The sequence below is a fragment of the Polypterus senegalus genome, chromosome 4 (genome assembly GCF_016835505.1).
Source record: "Polypterus senegalus isolate Bchr_013 chromosome 4, ASM1683550v1, whole genome shotgun sequence".
Classification (NCBI taxonomy): Eukaryota; Metazoa; Chordata; class Cladistia; order Polypteriformes; family Polypteridae; genus Polypterus; species Polypterus senegalus.
In genome coordinates, this window is record NC_053157.1 from 80,566,550 (window position 1) to 80,580,653 (window position 14,104).

At 40.3% G+C, this 14,104-nt stretch overlaps 1 protein-coding gene across 9 annotated transcripts in view; it reads left to right on the top strand.

The window, feature by feature from the left end:
* Positions 1 to 14,104, top strand: part of slc7a2 (solute carrier family 7 member 2) — a 324,691-nt gene that overhangs the window by 242,677 nt on the left and 67,910 nt on the right. The window lies entirely within an intron of this gene.

The window sequence follows — 14,104 nt, forward strand, 5'->3', positions numbered from 1 at the left end:
GTGGGCTGGCTCCCTGCCCAGGCTTTATTTCCTGCCTTGTGCCCTGTGTTGGCTGGGATTGGCTCCAGCATACCCCTGTAGTTGGGATATAGCGGGTTGGATAATGGATGGATGGAGAAGGTAATGCAAAAGGCATTGAGAGATGGAGACAAGGGGATTTGATGGGCATAACAACACAAAAGGTACTGAGCATATCAAGATTCTTTCATGATACATTCTAGTTGAATTATTGCAATTTGAGCAAATTGTCATCCTTTAGTTTGACATTCCTGAATTCCGTGTATGAAAAACTGACATATAGAAGTAAAGATGGAGTTGAAAATGGATGCAGATTTATTTCTTAAATGTTAATTTCTTAAACTGATGTCTGGCAGAGTGGTTAACTCTATAGCATTATAGCTGCAGGTATCTAAATTCAATTCCTAGCTGGGCGCTACCTATGAACATTTTCCACATTCTCCTCATAATCTTCCTAAATAGATGCCTGTGAAATTAATGGATTACGCTGAATGAGTAAATAGGGAGATGTGGTCAAGTCTTGCTTTGTGGCCTTCATCATACATATTTTTTTTGAACATTAACCATGTTATTGTCATCAGATGCTTTTATATAGACAGAGGGTTTGTAAGTAATCAACAAGTTTTTGGAATTGTTTGCATCAACTTTCAAGGCTATGTTACCTTCCACTGTTGCTATAGTACACATACATTGATATAGTTATTTATACTATATATGCAAACTGTCATAAAATGAACGAGGCATCCAGCAGGCTTTAACAAATGTACAGATGGACCTTAGACTGCTTCCAGGAGTGTAATGGTTTTTACAGCAAAATTTACTTTAATATTAATCAAAGCTGTTGGGATGAACTATGCCTTCCAATAATGGAAAAGTTAAAATGAGAAAAGGGTGGAGAGAACTTAATTAAAAATAAGAAACCACATTTAAATTGATAACATGGAATTTTCAAATTAGTTGTGATGACAGCCACATTTTGTTATGTTTTCTTCATAATTATTGACTAATTTCTATCATTAAGAACCTTCCTCTCATTTATCCAAGCAAATGTTGGAGACCTAAGATTAGGACATTAGTGGCCAAAAAGACCTGATATCTTTTCTTATAATTTTGCTGTTATTTGAGAGGGGGGGACACAAATGTTATGTATCTGTAACTAAAGGCACTCACCCAGTTTGTTATTGTTGTTCTTCATTCTTTTTTAAAGTTTCTTTCTACATCTGTACTGTAGATGCTACTTCTAGGAAATATATTTATTTCCCTGTGTTGTTTATTAAACTTCATGTTGCCAGAAGATAAACAGATAGATTCAGCTGATTAGTGACACAGCAATAGAAATAGATTAATGACAATATTTTCCATGTTTTATAGCCAACTGTGTAGCAACAAACGCAAAACAATTTCAGGGGAAGCGGCACTCTCCACATTGTTGCAGTGTTCTAGCTGAAGCAGCTTACAGTTTTAAACCAATCAACATCCCGGATTCGTCCACACCCCTCTCACATTATGAAGCGGTAAATAACCATAAGGAGTGACGTATGAAGCAGTCATATCTGACCGGTCAAGCCCAGTCACAATCCAGTTAGAGACGCATTCTATGAACATGCTGTACATATTAGTCTGACACCTGAGACAAGCATGCACCAGTCCCTCAGCTGCCAATTTTTGCAGATGTCATTCTGTCACTCTTGTTATGCTGCTACTGTGTTTCTTTTAGTAGTGTTTGGGTTTTTTGTGTATTTTATCTCTTGCGGAAACTTTAGTGCTGTAGTGTATTTTTCTGTTATATCTTTAATAGCACATATTCATGCAGGCCTAGCCCATTGGTTTCATACATATTCAGTTGCCACTTTATTTATGTGCTAAACTAAAATAGCCTGCTCCACCAAAGAGCTAAGCAGGTGACTACAACTTGGTATACAGTACATAGTATGAAGACACTATCAAGAGCTTTTCTGTTTGTTTGACTGAATAAAAGAATTTGTAAGATGTGTGATCTAAGCCAGGGGTCGCCAACTCTTGTCCTGGAGGACCACCGTGGCTGCAGGTTTTCATTCTAACCCTTTTCTTAATGAGTGACCTGTTTTTGCTGCTAATTAACATCTTTTAAACTAATTTTAATTGACTTGCTCTTGAAGACTCAGACCTCTTAATTGTTTCTTTTTCCTTAATTAGCAGCCAAACAATAATGAGATACAAAATGAGCCAAAACAACTGGTGTCCATCACACAATATCTGAAAATAAAGAGCGATGAAGGTCTCAGGAATGTTGGTCTGCTCAGGTCCCTAAAACCTTTGTAACAGTGCCCTTAGAAAAGAGAAAATCAACAATTTCAGAAATGTCAGCTAATGCACCATGAGAGCAGCAACAAGCCACAGAATTAAAGAACCGGTTTAATTAATGACAAGACTCGGCATCTCATTAAGCAGCTAGTTAGTTGTGAAATTGGTTGGAGTTTGAGGCCCTGAGCTAGTTGGTGTTCTGTTGGCGCCCTCACTTCACATTTCATTTCTGTCTGGGTGCCATTTGAGGAAAGAAATGAAGCAATTCAGAGAAACGATGAAGAAATTCAGTTGAACAAATCTTAAAAAAGCAATTCAATTAAAATAAATTCACAAGAAGTTAATTAGCAGCACAAACAGGGCACTCATTAAAAAAAAGCGTTAGAAGGAAAACCTGCAACCATGGTGGTCCTCCAGGACCAGAGTTGGCAACTCCTGATCTAAGGAATGCTGAATACAGGATAAACCTCTGTGCCATTCAACCATGGTGGTTCCTGCATCTCACAAGTAGCTATCACCCTGAAATTTCTTCAGTGTTTTAGAGTTTTCTGTAAAGGGCATTCCATGGATGAAAACATTTTGTTATTGAGAAATGTCAAAGGATAATGTTCAGATGTGTTCAAGCTGGCAGACCACTGTGACCCTGTAGTTAGGATTTAGCGGGTTTGATAATGGATGGATGGATGGGTGTTCAAGCTGGTAGAAAGGCTACAAAGACTCAAATAGCATCTCAAATAATAGTAGTGTGCAGAAAGGCATCTACGATAGTACAGCATGTTGGACCTTGAAGTGGGTGGGCTTTGGTAGCAGAAGATCAGTCTGGTTTCCAGTCTTGACAGCTAAGATGAAGAAATGAGCTTATGATCACCAAAATTGGATAGCTGTGGATTAGAAAAGGTCTTCAGTTTTGGTGCAACATGCTGGACTAGAAGTTGGTATAAACAGCATGAATCCATAGTTATTTTGTTAACAGTACAGAGTATTTGTGATAGTGTAATGATGTAATAAATGTTTTTTTGGCATACTGTAATACCTACTGAGAGTCTTTTGAATGCCATATTCTATCTAAGCATTTCTGCTGATCATGTAAAATATCACATGGCTACGGTCTGCCTTTTTTCAAATATTTACTTCCAGTAAGGTAATGCACAGTCATCTCAAGTTGGTTTCATGAAGTTACATTGACTTCAGTTTATTTTAGTAGCCTACACAGTCCACAGATCTCAATCCAATAAAGACACTTTGGGGTGAGGTTGAGGGAAAGGTCTCCATATACAAAAACTCCAGTGGAATGTTTCTAACACCTTCTTGAATCCAAACATAAACCCAATCAGGCTGTTCTTGGGACAGAAGGGATCCCCTTCCTAGTATTAGATAGATGTGCTGAATAAAGTGATCACTGAGTTGATTTTAAAAAGTTATGTTATGTGTGATGTTACTTGTGAACATAAATTGTCAGTAGAGCGAAACTTACTTAGCTTTACTGAGCCCATGCTTCGATGCCTTAATATTCAGTCTAAAATTTGAAATTAAGCAGTTATGAGCAGGTATATTGTGTCACAGATCCTAGTCTGAATTTGTTAGGTCTGTTGTCAAACATATTTATGTATATCAAAATCCCATGAGCTTGTATCAGTGGGTATTTTCATATTTTGAACAATTCTAGTGGCATCTCCAGGCACATTCAAACATGAAACCTGAGAACTAGTGCTCATGTGCAGTATTCTTTCTTCTCAGTCTTTATCTAATTGTACTTTTATTCAGTTTTGTTAATTGTGATACTTTTCTGTATTTAAAGGATAATGTTGGTATTTTTCAAGATGACATTATTTCTTCACAAACATGCTATACATGCATTTGCCATGCAAAATCTGCTTTCTAAAGTTAATTGCTTTCTATAAATTAAAAAATAATAACTTTCCCACAGTGACACTTTACATTTTCAGTCTGTGGGTCACAGAGGGCAACCTTAAAAACGGATCAATGGTCAACAGCTGTCTTAGCTTGAAAAATGTAGATATTTGATACGTTTTTAAGCTTTTCCTCCATGCCCCATGCACTCTATTGTAAAGTGCCAGAGCAAACAAGATTTTTTTTTAATTTATAGAAAACAAGTTGCCTTAAAACAATTTTGCATAACAAATGCCTATATTCAGGTAGTCCCCAGGCTTACAAACGGGGCCACAGCTGCGATGCATGCACGTCAGTAACTGCTGCTCCGTCATCTTCGGGCTGGGGACGCTGCAAGCGGTGGCTGGAGGGGGGCAATTTCGCTGCCCGTGCAGCGTAGTGTTCCTCGGGTGGCTCTTGGCGGCAAGTGGTTTCACTGCCTGCCCACCACACATGGCTGCCCAATTCGTTCTCGGTGGGTGGCTGGTAATGCTGCAAACGGTGACCTGGTTGTGGCTGAACGGAGGCCATTGATGGTGAACGGGGCGGCAGGGGGTAGCATTCGGATGGCTGCCTGTTGAATGGGGGCGATTCACTACCCGCCTTTGGCCGCACCATGTTCGTTCTCGGTGTGCAGATGCTGCAGGCAGCATACTGTAGTGGAAGTGACTGTGAGATGGGCTGGTGATGAACCACCTGTCGATGCCCCCATTCATTCTCAATAGCAAGCCTGCTTGTACTGTTACGTACATAGCAGGAAGTTGTCTCTTGTCAATATGTCAGACGTGTTGACGACTGGTGCCTTCCTGCTGTGATAGCGTGTACAGTGCTGTGCAGAAGAGCTCATCTTAACCTTTTGTCTTCACTCTTCAACAATGTCTCTGAAACACAAATCTGATGCAAGTGCTGGTGATACAGTAAAGAAGAGCAAAACCATCACCATTGAAAATAAAGTAGAAATAATAAAAAGGTCAGAGAGAGGTAAATCTTCATCATTCATTGGCAGAGCACTTGGTTACAGTCGGTCAACAATAGTATTTATTAAATTTATGTACCTGTTCTGACTTACATACAAATCCAACTTAAGTACAAACCTACAGTCCCTATCTCGTACGTTACCTGGGGACTGCCTGTACCATGTTTGTCAAGAAATAACAATGACTTGAAAAATAGGAACATGTCTGCAACATTAGTACTTTGTATATTATAATATTACTTTGGGATTAATATTTTTTACCACTCAACCCTCACTGTTGGGTTCAAATTGTAGGCCAGTCACTATTCATGTGGAGTTTCCATTTTCTGTTTGAATGGGTTTGCCTGTTCCTAGCTTTTTTTCAATGTTTAGGTTGATTGGTAAGAGTAAGAGTATGTGTGTTCTACAATGGAGACCGGGCCATGTCCCTATGTTGTGCTAGATGCTTTCAAAATAGTGTGAAATTCCTTGCTTTATATACTAGGCCACAAGACCAGCTGCTAACTCAATTATTAATATTCTTACCTCATTTTTCTGTTTTAAATAGCAAGCATTAGTCTTTATTGACAGGACTGAGCACAAGTTGTGATTTTAGTCCATCATGGGAAACACTCACACACATTTCCACACCAGGGCAGGTTAGAGTTTTCATTAAATTTAACTTGTATGTCTTTGGGATATAGGAGGAAGACATGATCGAAATTGGAACAAAGTGCCAGGTACATTTAGTCAGTAACTGGGCCAGGAATCAAACCACCTTACCACTCTTTGAATCAAGTAAAAGTAACATGACATATTTAGTGCAAGACAATGACACTGAATTTAGTGATGCTGCTTCACTGCTTCATGAGACTGGGTTAAAGTCCAAGATGGCTAATGTCATTGAGTTTGCAGATTTTCCATGTATGTGCTTGCACTTTTCTTTGAATTGCACATTCCAAGGACATACAGATTTTATTTTTGTAGTACTGCCTACCAAAACAATGTGGCATCTTGAGTGTGTAAGAGGTTCCTTCTCAAATTCTTTAGCATATGTTGATTCTGAAAGTCTATTTTTCTGTAAGCTGCTAGCTCAGAAGCACCATCTTGTGACATAGGAATTCTCATATCCTGGAAAAATACTGTGGGGCTGTTCTTTCAGCTTTATGGCTTGAATTCTAAGAAATACCTAACTAATTCAATTGGAGAACTCATGTTGACCAGACTAAAGATCAAAACGACAGATGAGCCTCAGGAAATATATGGTAAAGGATCAGTAACAAACGGTCAAAACAAATACATTGAACAATGTGAAAATTAAAAAAAATGAAAGATATGGAAAAGAAGGAAACAATTATCATATGCTATGTAATCCAACTTTATGTATTTAGTCTGGATGTAGGCCAAGCTCATACTGTCTTACTACTCTCTATCATAACACCAATGTGTACAATTTTTTTTTTAATTTTTAAAATGGGGGGTTATAATGTTTTGAAAAGATTGGTATCAATTGTTTTTCATTCTGCTTTAAAAAACTCAATTTAACCAGTTCTGTATTATCTGAACTTCCATCTTATGGTGTTATCTGCATTATACAGTATTTAAACACATACATACACATACATGCACAACAACAACAACTTTTATTTATATAGCACATTTTCATACAAATAATGTAGCTCAAAGCGCTTTACATGATGAAGAAAGAAAAAAAGACAAAGTAAGAATTAAAAGAAGAGAACACTAATTAACATAGAATAAAAGTAAGGTCTGATGGCCAGGGAGGACAGAAAAAACAAAAAAAAAACTCCAGACAGCTGGAGAAAAAAATAAAATCTGCAGGGGTTTCTGGCCATTAGACCGCCCAGCCCCCTCTAGGCATTCTACCTAACATAAATGACCTAAATCAGTCCTCATTGTATTCAGGGTTCTCATGGAAGGACTTGATGATGACGGTCATGTGGACTTCTGGCCTTTAACACTAGAATTACCGGAGCCTACAAAATAACTCATAGATTTGTCCCACCTTAAATCGCTTCTTAAATCCGTTTGCACCTCTCCGCCAGCATCTTTTGTCTTCTAAACGTGACGATAAAGACAAGCTGCAAGCAGCCGGCTATTCCATCCCCCCACCGACTTAGACCGTGCACAAACTTCTCCCAGCTCATGCCTTGATTGATTATCTGGGACAATCCATCAATGTTGGGACATCATGGTGCTTTGGTGCATGGTGCTTTGATTAGGTGGTGGTGGCACACCACAGAAAACCAGAAAAAGAACAGAAGAGAGAGTAGGGGTTAGTGCGGATTTTGGAGCCACCATGAATAGTAATGATAATTAATTGAATATACAGAGCATCAGGGTTAAACTAAAACAAAGCTATGAGAAAGCCAGGTTAAAGTAATGTGTTTTTAGCAGTTTTTTATAGTGCTCCACTGTATTAGCCTGGCGAATTTCTATTGGCAGGCTATTTCAGATTTTAGGTGCACAACAGCAGAAGGCCGCCTCACCACTTCTTTTAAGTTTAGCTCTTGGAATTCTAAGCAGACACTCATTTGAAGATCTAAGGTTACGATATGGAGTGTAAGATGTCAGACATTCTGAAATATAAGATAGAGCGAGATGATTTAAGGCTTTCTAAACTATAAGCAGTATTTTAAAGTCAATTCTGAATGACGCAGGTAACCAGGGTAGTGACATCAAAACTGGAGAAATGTGCTTGGATTTTCTTTTCCTAGTTAGAATTCTAGCAGCTAGTTGCAATCGATTGATGTCTTTTTTGGGTAGTCCTGAGAGGAGTGCGTTACAGTAATCTAGTCGACTGAAAACAAAACCATGAACTAATTTCTCAGCATCTTTCAATGATATAAGAGGTCTAACTTTTGCTATGAAAGGAACACACACACTCTCTCTCGTTGATTAAACTGAATTCCCCTTTGCATTTAAAACATCCTCAGTTCTTTGTGACATGGATTCCACAAGATGCTGTAAACATTGCATCACACAATTTCTGCAGGTTTGTCAGCTGCACCTTCATTCTGAGAATCTCTACCACATTCCAAAGGTGTTCTGTTTGATTTAGATCTGGTGTCTTGGAAGGTGTCATGATTTAATTGCCATGTTCATGAAACCAGTTTGAGATGACATTTGCTTTGTGACATGGTGCATGCTGGAAGTAGCCATTATAAGATGGGTAGATTGTGGCCATCAAGGGATGTACATGGTCAGCAACAAAACTGAAATAGGCCACAGCATTCAAGCAATGATTGATTGCTATTAATGGCCTTAAAGTGTGCTAAGAAAACATTCCCTGCACCATTACATCACCACTAGTAGTAGCCTGGACTGTTGACACAATGCGTTCTGGTTGCATGGATTCATGCTATTGGCACCAAATTCTAACCCTTCCGCATGTCTTGCCTCAGCAGAAATCAAGATTCATCAGACCAGGCTGTCTTCAACAATCCATATTTGATCAGCGTATGTCTACTGCAGCCTCAGCTTTCTGTTCTTGGCTGACAGGAGTTGAACCTAATGCACCCTTTTGCTTTTGTAGCCCATCAACCAGAAGGTTTCATGTGTTGTGCATTTTGATATGCTTTTCTGCTTAACACAGTTGTACGGAGTGGTTATCTGAGTTTCCATAGCCTTTCTATCAACTCAAACCGCTCTGGTTATTCTTCCTAGACCCATCCTATCAACAAGGTGTTTCTGTCTGCAGAATGACCACTCACTGGATTTTTTCTTTTTTTTGCACCTTAATGAATAAACTTAAAGACTGTTGTGTGTGAAAATCCAGGGAGATCAGCAGTTACAGAAATACTCATATCGACCTGTCTGGCATCATCAATCATGTCATGATTGAAATCACTAAGATCACAATTTTTCCCTATTCTGGTGTTTATTGTGAACATAAAACTGAAACTTCTGACCTGTATCTGCAGGAGTTCAGACATTGGCACTGCTTGCCATATCATTAGCTGATTAGATAATTGCATGGGTAAGCTGGTATATGGGTATTCTAATAATTTGGCCAGTTAGTATATATGTATATATGGATTAAATACAACCATTTGCTAATACACCTGTTCTATAGAGATGTTGCTAGATTGTTTCTTTAATAATTGCTTTCATGAACTTGCCTACCCATCCTAAAGACGTGCAGCTTACATTTTTTGCTGTAACTCCATTTGTTAATTTTTTTTTTTTTTTTTATTTATTAATTTTATTATAATCAATACACAGTAATCAAGTTTTTACAAAAAAAAAGAATTATGCTAAGAACAGATCGATCCCCACCCTTGAGAGAGAGAGCAAGCCAAATGGTGTAAAATTTAAGGCTTGTAAAAAATACCTAAATCAACAAATTCTCTGTGCTTTATAAACTCATTTCAAAATATTACTGATTAGATCCTGCCATGTTTTGAAAAAAGTCTGCACAGATCCTCTAACTGAGTATTTGATTTTTTCCAATTTCAAATAGTATAACACATCGGTTTCCCACTGACTTAAAAGAGGAGAGTTTGGGTTCTTCCAGTTTATCAGAATAAGTCTGCGTGCCAACAGTGTAGTGAATGCAATCACAATTTGTTTGTCTTTCTCCACCTTAAGACCCTCTGGAAGAACCCCAAACACAGCTGTTAATGGGTTAGGAGGGATTGTGAGTCCAAGACTGTCTGAGAGGTAATTAAAATTTTTGTCCAGAATAATGTTAATTTGGTGCAGGCCCAGAACATGTGACCCAGTGAGGCTGGGGCTTGGTTGCAACGTTCGCAGGTTGGATCATGCCCTGGAAACATTTTGGAGAGTTTTAGTCGAGACAGATGTGCTCGATATATAATTTTGAGTTGTATAATTGTATGCTTTGCATATGGAGCTTGAGTGAATTCTCTGCATTGCTACTTTCCACTCCTTTTCTGATATATTAATTGAGAGGTCATTTTCCCAGTGTCCTCTTGGATCTTTGAAAGGAAGGGATTGTAAAAGGATTTTATATATTGTAGAGATGGAGTCTAACTCCTTGAAATTGAGCAATACTTTTTCCAGCGTGGATGAGGGTGCAAGATGAGGAAAATCTGGAAGGTTCTGTTTAACAAAGTTCCTGATTTGAAGATAGTGAAAGAAATTTGTAGCTGGAATGTTAAATTTGGACTGTAATTGTTCATAGGATGCAAAGACGTTGTCTATATAAAGATCTCTAACAAGTTAATTCCAAATTTTTCCAGATATTAAAAACTGCATATGTTTGTGAGGGTTGAAAGAGGTGGTTCTTTTGCAGGGTGCCACAGAAAGAAGCTTCTCCGTCTTAAAATGCTTTCTACATTGGTTCCAGATTCTAAGTGAGTGGAGCACAATTGGGTTATTAGTGTATTGCCGATAACGTGTGTTTATTGGAGCAGAGCAGGAATACAAAGAAGTACTGCAGGATTTTACTTCTATTGCGGTCCATGCCTGTGTATGTTCTTCTATTTGTGTCCAGGTTCTTATCGCCTGTATATTTGCCCCCCAGTAATAAAACTGGAAGTTAGGTAGAGCCATGCCACCTTCTGCCTTTTGTCTTTGTAGGGTCGCTCTTTTGATGCGTGGATGTTTAGAATTCCAAATAAATGAGGTTATTGTTGAATCTAATTGCTTAAAGAACGATTTATTAATGTATATTGGTATGTTTTGAAATAAAAAGGAGCTTAGGAAGAATATTCATCTTAACAGTGTTAATTCTTCCAGCTAGTGTGAGATGAAGGGTTGACCATCTATGCAAGTCTTGTTTAATTTTTTCCATGCAGACGACGAAATTTTGTTGATATAGAACTTTATGTTTACTTGTGATGTTTACCCCGAGGTATTTAAACTGTTCTGCAATGATAAAAGGAAGGGTGTCTAATCTAATATTATATGCTTGCGATTCACGGAAAGAGTACACTTTTATTCAGATTAATTCTGAGACCAGAGAGCTTTTGAAATTCTGTGAGTGCTGCTAAGACTGCAGGCAGAGAATTTTCTGGGTCCGATATATACAGTACCATGTCATCTGCATATAATGAGATTTTCTGTTCCAGTCCTTCTCTGCTAATCCCCTTTATCTGATCAGTATTTCGACAATGTATTGCCAGTGGTTCAATGGCAATTGCAAACAGCAGTGGTGACAAAGGGCATCCTTGTCTTGTGCCACGTTCTAGTTTAAAGTAGTCTGAGCAAATGTTATTGATGCAAACTGAATCTTCTGGGTTAGTATACAGTAATTTAATCCATGCACAAATGTTCGGGCCAAACCCAAACTTCTCCAAAATAGTAAAAAGGTATTTGTGACGATGTGGGTTCTGGCTCCACACTCCCTTTGCTATTGGAAGCACATGAACCCAACACCGTCGATAATGTTGCCGAGTGAGCTAGTCAATGGAGGCAAATAAACAATTGAGCAAGGGGTGGTATACAAAAAGTGCAATAGTGCTTTTATTAAAAGCAGTCAACAAAACAAGTGTTCAAATAAATAGTGCAGTTCTTCATATTCATTAAATAAATAATCCATAAAAAAAACACGTGGGGGTTAAAACTCAATAGAAAAAAACAATCCTTAAAATCGAGAGGTTAAAATGATCAGGAAGCTGTCTTTAAAAACAACAACAAATAAGCTTGGTGCTTCTTTTCTGTATGCGTCTCACCTGCTTATCCCGTACGGGCTTAGCAGCAGGCAAGACGCTCTCTGCAGCTGCCCTCCTACATCACACGCTCGAGACTGGAGACCTCCCGATCCCTGGCCGGTCTGGCACTCATCCCAGTCCCGAGACTTGATTACCCTCAACGGCCAGGTCGCCCACGTTGGGGATTCCATCACCAAGTCTCCCGACTTCCGCTGCCTTTTCCATGGCCTCTCTGCGGCCCGTCGCTTTCACCTTGTCACTCCCGCTACCAGATCACTCAGCGGGAGCGACATCTACACAAACACCTGAGTGTCGGCCCAACACCCAGCTTCCTCGCAGCTGCCCACGAAGCCTTCGATCGGCTCACCACACGCTCGCGTGTCCGTCTCTCTCCTGCACCGCTTGCTTCCACGCTCCCTGTAACCTCCGTCCTCTCCTTTCCTTTCTCTCCAATCGATTCTCTCTCTCTCCCCAACCGACTTGCGCTTCTTTTAAAAACGTGAGGGGCCATCACAGCTGCAGCATTAGCCACGGGAGCAATCACGAATGTGGGCAGTTCCTCACCTGTGCACACGGTGAGAAACGCCCACATCGACGACTGCCCCGCGGCTCGCTACAACAACGCCCCCCTCACGAGCCGCCTCGGTGCGGTGATTATTTATTAAAATGAATGGCCTTTGCTCAACGAGCTGTGGACCCATAACACCACATTCCACCCCCCATAAAACTCCAGTTGCATGGGAAGGCTCCACTCCACTGCCAACCCAATGCAACTGGAGCTCAGGTCCACAGCTCGCCACTCTACACTGCACTAAAACCAATAAAAGCACTAAACGAAACCCCACTAAAACAAACCAACCCAAGCCCCTTCATAAAACAGGAAATTAAAAGAATAAGAACTTTAAAGACAAATAAAAACCAGCAATAAATAAATGTACTTAAAAAGCTCAGTCCTTAAAAATGTCCTCCTCCGGCTTGGGTACGTGGGTTCTTTCAAAGTCAGTTACCAATCCCACTTGCTGCTCTGTCTCCTCTTCTGGCCTCCACTGCTAGCTCATCCCACCGCTGCCACCAAATGTGACGATGTGGGTTCTGACTCCACACTCCCTTTGCTATTGGAAGCACATGAACCCAACACCGTCGATAATGTTGCCGAGTGAGCTAGTCAATGGAGGCAAATAAACAATTGAGCAAGGGTGGTATACAAAAAGTGCAATAGTGCTTTTATTAAAAGCAGTCAACAAAACAAGTGTTCAAATAAATAGTGCAGTTCTTCATATTCATTAAATAAATAATCCATAAAAAAAACACGTGGGGGTTAAAACTCAATAGAAAAAAACAATCCTTAAAATCGAGAGGTTAAAATGATCAGGAAGCTGTCTTTAAAAACAACAACAAATAAGCTTGGTGCTTCTTTTCTGTATGCGTCTCACCTGCTTATCCCGTACGGGCTTAGCAGCAGGCAAGACGCTCTCTGCAGCTGCCCTCCTACATCACACGCTCGAGACTGGAGACCTCCCGATCCCTGGCTTCGGTCTGGCACTCATCCCAGTCCCGAGACTTGATTACCCTCAGCGCCAGGTCGCCCACGTTGGGGATTCCATCACCAAGTCTCCCGACTTCCGCTGCCTTTTCCATGGCCTCTCTGCGGCCCGTCGCTTTCACCTTGTCACTCCCGCTACCAGATCACTCAGCGGGAGCGACATCTACAAACACCTGGGTGTCGGCCCAACACCCAGCTTCCTCGCAGCTGCCCACGGCCCGATCGCGCGCTCACCACACGGTCCGCGTGTCCGTCTCTCTCCTGCACCGCTTGCTTCCACGCTCCCTGTAACCTCCGTCCTCTCCTTTCCTTTCTCTCCAATCGATTCTCTCTCTCTCCCCAACCGACTTGCGCTTCTTTTAAAACGTGAGGGGCCATCACAGCTGCAGCATTAGCCACGGGAGCAATCACGAATGTGGGCAGTTCCTCACCTGTGCACACGGTGAGAAACGCCCACATCGACGACTTCCCCGCGGCTCGCTACAACAACGCCCCCCTCACGAAGCCGCCTCGGTGCGGTGATTATTTATTAAAATCAATGGCCTTTGCTCAACGAGCTGTGGACCCATAACACCACAGTATTTCCATTCAATCATGTCGAAAGCTTTTTCTGCATCCAATGATAATAATATTTCTGGGGTGTTTGATTTAGTTGGTGAGGCCATGATTAATTTTTTTTTAATTTGAACAAATGTGTTGTGTACGTGATCTTGTCCTGCATTTGACTGGCAATCTTTATAGGGTTGATTCCTACCAAACCATCCAGTGCTATCGGAG